Consider the following 4,699-nt stretch of genomic DNA (forward strand, 5'->3'; position numbering starts at 1 on the left):
AGCAGCTGGGCCTGTGGCAGTGCCTGGCTCCAGCGGGGGCACAGGAGGGACCCCAGCTGCGCCCCAGTTCTGCGTGGCTCCGCCAGGTCCACAAAGGCCCGGCAGGGGAGGGAGGCAGCCCGCCGGATTGAGCACGTAAGAATACAGGTGCCCAGTTACGTGTGAATTCCTGACAAACCGCAAATGAAATGTTAGTGCCAGCCGGTCCCATATAACATTTGGGACATATTTATACTGAAAAGCTGTTCACTGTTTACCTGAAGCTTAAATGTAACTGGGTGCACCGCACTGTATGTGGCAACCCTCATGCCATGTGTCCTTATGCCGTGTCCTCCTGAGATCCATCCGCGGCCCCCAGTGCCTTAGGCGGGGATGCACACAGAATGCACATGGGATGCACATGGGATACACATGGGATGCACATGGGATACGCACAGGATGCGCACGGGATGCACACAGGATGCACACGGGATGCACACAGGATGCACATGGGATACGCACGGGATGCGCACAGAATGCACATGGGATGCACACAGGATGCACACGGGATGCACACAGGATGCACACAGGATGCACACGGGATGCAGAGCCCGCGGCGGGGCTCCTGCCTCGGAGCCATCTCAGCAGGAGGATGCGGTGGAGCCCAGCTGACGCGAGAAACGGAGCGGCCCTCCATTCACTCCCCAGGGACCACGCCAGCCCTTTGCAGGCGCCTCCTGGGGTCGGGGAGCCCCCAACCCCCACCATGGCCACCAGCGGGCCCCGTGAACCTCATCTCCACCAGAGGCGCCCGGCCGGGAAGCCATCTCTTTGTGTTAGCCCTTCCTCCTTCCGCTTCCTCCTCTTCACAGGTGGGAAACCCCTGGTTTTAGCCCAAAGGACCCCAAAATCCACACAGCATTTCCATGGAACCTGCAGTCGAACCCTGGACTTCAGGGCTGTCCCAGAGTGTCGCTGGGCAGAGCTGCCCGCCTTCACATGAGCGACACCGATCTCCCGGACCGGGGACCAACCACAGCCTCTCTGCTTTCGGGCTGACAACAGGCCAGCTGGGGGGTGACGGGGGCCACTGCGGGCATGAGGCCCCAAGAGGGGTTAGGGCAGCAACAACAGGCATTTACGGGGTGCTGCGTGCTCAGGGCTCACATCCGAGTAGACCTTCCCTCCCCACCAACCCGACAGGCCAGGCCCACGACCCGCGACCCCGCGACCCTGCGCCCTGGGCTTCCCTCCCCCCTCGCCCAGGCAGGTCGCAGTTTCTGTGTTATTTGGGGGGTGATGTGCCCAGGTCTGGGGAGGGGCACAGGGCCTCTCCATGGGCCTTCTCATCGCACCCCTCCTCCAGGGCGCCCCAGCGCCTGTCACTTCCTGCAGGCTGAGCCCATCCCAGGCCACAGCCATGCGGATGTGGAGGACGGAGGGGTCAGGGAGGAGGCGGAACTCTCAGGTTTTCTCCCAGCCTCCCAAGGGCCTCCAGAGAGGTGGTTATATAAGGTTCCTGTGTGTGTGTGTGTGTGTGTGTGTGTGAAGGCAGATTTTTTAAATACGAAGAAACGCCATGCAGGGCAAATAACGGGGCGAACTGCCTGTGGACAGGGCAGGTCCTGAGCCACGGAACCCGGCCTCCCGTGGGCAGGGCTGGACCAGGGGCTGGACCATCCTGGCACTGCCGTGTGCCCAGGCCAAGCCCGGAGCCCGGCAGGAGGAGGCACCCGGCAAATATTTGCAGATTTAGCAAAAGAAATCAAGGAGATGAAAGGAGGGGACATGGGCCAGGATTGGGGGTGACAGGAGGGAGCCTGAGAGAGAAGCTGGGAGGGGGCTCCGGAGGGGAGGGGGCTTGGCAGGAGGCGGGGCTCGAAATCAGGAAAACTGCTGAGTCAAACCGTCTTTGAAAAGGCCCCAGATTGTTCATCTAAGCCCTCTTCTTGCTCAATTTCAGTTCAAGCGGCTGCAAATATTTGAAATGAGTAATTTCTCCTGATGAAGAGGGTCTGATTTTGATTCTGCCTCATTTCCGTGGAGATTTAGGGGAGCACCCGGGGGAGAGGGGCTGAGTCTGCCGTCAGGCAGCTCCGGTCAGCCACCCTCTCTCTCCCCCAGGCTGCCGGGCTGGTGCACCGGGACCAGGGACCGGCCGGGGCCACCCCTGAGCCCTGAGACCAGCATCAGAGGGGCCCCATCAGGGCACAGAAGCAGCCAGGCGGCCCCAGGCCTGCGTGAGCCCCCTCCAGGCCCTGCAGCCTCCGCGGGGCCTCAGGCCTCTGGTCTGCTGTCTCCCCCGCCAGCCCTGGCCCCTGGCCTCCAGGTTTCCTAGCCAGTCCCTGAGCTCCGGCCCTGCCTCCACCGGAGGCATAGAGCAGCTGCCAGGGTGCTCATGGGCAATGCAGTGCATGTGTGCTGGCACCACGGCTCTCAGTGAGCTCCCGGCTCGGGCACAGGCCCCCTGCACCCGCCCTCGCCCCCACACAGCCGGGGATCCTGGTAAAACCTATGTCCCTTGGGGTCACACCCCAACTGACAACCAGCAGTGGCTTCCTGGAACAGCCCTCTGCCCACCCCCCACCCCCAGAGCCAAACCTAGTCGCCAACAGTCACGCCCGTTCCGAAGGGCAGAGCCTCCGGAAGATGGAGCCTCCCCCTGAGGTCTGAGCCCAGCCCTGAAGACCCGACATTGTCCCAAAGGGAGAGCCCACCCCAAAGAGCCCAACTGGCCGTGAAGGGCGGAGCCTCGCCCAGAAGACAGGAACCTGGTTCTAACACCTGTGCCCACCCCGAAGGGCAGGGCAGAGCCCGAGGATGGAGCCCGGCCCGAAAGGCTGAGGGCCCCTCTCATCCCCCTCACTGGCCGTGCCCTGCCCTCAGCTCTGCCCACCACCGCCCGCTCACCGCCCTGGTTGGACCCCTTCCCATTCGGGGCTCAGCCCCAGTGTTTGCGCCCTTGTGTGCGGCCGTTCTCATTTAGACGGAAGATGTATGTTTGCTTGTGGCTGCCTGAGACCCAGCGATTCTTTAAAAACCAGCGGCAGGGACTCCGGCGCCAGGAGCCGGGAGCCGGGAGCCGGGAGCCGGGAGCATGTGTGTGGAACATATTAAGGAGGCAGAACGGATAAGGTTTGGCAATTGAAATGGGCCGGGAGCCGGGAGCAGAGGTGGGCAGGCCTCCCCTGGGAGCGCGTCCTGGGTCTGACCTTGAACCACTTGAATGCCCCATGCAGCCGCACACAGATGCAGACCTAAGCGGACGGACGCCTTTTTTAAGGATGCCTCTCCTGCCTGCAGAGGCCCTGCCTGGGACCTCGCTGACACGGCCCTCCGTCCTGTGTCCCCTCCCCGCGCTGTTCGGCCACAGCCCATCACTAACCGCCATCACTTCCACGTGCGTTTGATTATCGTGTGTCCCTCCCGCTGAGATGTCACCTTGTGAGCTCAGGGCCCTGTCCGGTGCCGGCGCCACGTCAGAGACACCCGGGGAAGAGCGAAAATCGCCACAGAGCCGCTCCCCCCGCCTGGCCGTGCGCACCTTACACACCGCCAGGGCCCGGAGCCGGCAGCCAGGGCTGCACCTGCGCTCCACGGGGGCTGGGTGAATGTTTGTCGAATGAGTAGAGCCACCGACGTCTATAACACATTTTCACAGATGGACAAACCCTGGCCTCATGGGTCAGGGGTTAGAGCAGCCGCCTGTGCACCAGAGGGTCGCGGGTTCACTTCCCAGTCAAGGCACGTACCTGGGGGACAGGTCTGATCCCTGCCCCTGGTCAGGGTGCCTGTGGGAGGCAACCAATAAATGAGACATCAACGTTTCTCTCTCACACCCCTCCCCTCTTCCCTCCCTTCCACTCTCTCTAAAAAACATATAAATAAATAGGTGAACATATACCTTCCAGAGGGACAAGCAAAGCTTTTTAGGATGAAAACAGCCAGAAGAGCTCCTGGTGCAAAGTAGATACTCAACACACGGCAGCGACTCTAGTTAGACTAAAGTGTAAATGACTTACCGGGCTGGACCGCTTTCTGTGAGCAGGAGGAGGAAGTGCGGCCAGGAGAGCCCTGAGGAGAGAAGAGGGAACAATTCTAGAGACACGGTGTTTCTCCAGTGACTGTACCATTCCCTTTTCCTTAATAAAATAAGTCTCCTCCGTGCGTGTCTCTGCTAACATTGCCCAGGAGCCCCCGTCAGAGAAGCTACACTTTCCGACGAGTGCCCAGAAAGCCCACAGCCCCCCAGGGCCCAACAGGGCCACATTGAGGCACTGGGAGGCGAGAGAGCAGGGAGGAACAGCCTCTCACTCCACCCCCCGACCCCGCCCTATCCTCACAGCATCTTTGGGAAGCAGGTGTGCTATTGCCCCATTGCACAGCTGGGGAGGGTGAGGCCAGAGAATGGCCTGCTCAAGATAGCACTGCAAGAGCGCCCCAAGCCAGGAGTCCGCCCAGCCTGTCCGTGCCCCGTCCCCACAGCGAACTGCCTTAGGCCAGGTGCGCCACCCGGGAGCCTCAGTTTCCCTATCTGTAAAGTGGGGAGAACAGAGGCTCCTATTCAAATTTATTGTGAACATTTAATCTTTTAAACAGTATCTCACAGGTCTGGGGGGGGGTAGGGGGTGCTCATCAGACGTTCTCCTTCTCCCAGGGAGCCCTGTGTCAGCCCCTCACTGGGGTAACAGCCTGGGACGGGCCTCCCTCCGGTGAGTGG

The sequence above is a fragment of the Myotis davidii genome, unplaced genomic scaffold (genome assembly GCF_000327345.1).
Source record: "Myotis davidii unplaced genomic scaffold, ASM32734v1 scaffold142, whole genome shotgun sequence".
Taxonomy (NCBI): domain Eukaryota; kingdom Metazoa; phylum Chordata; class Mammalia; order Chiroptera; family Vespertilionidae; genus Myotis; species Myotis davidii.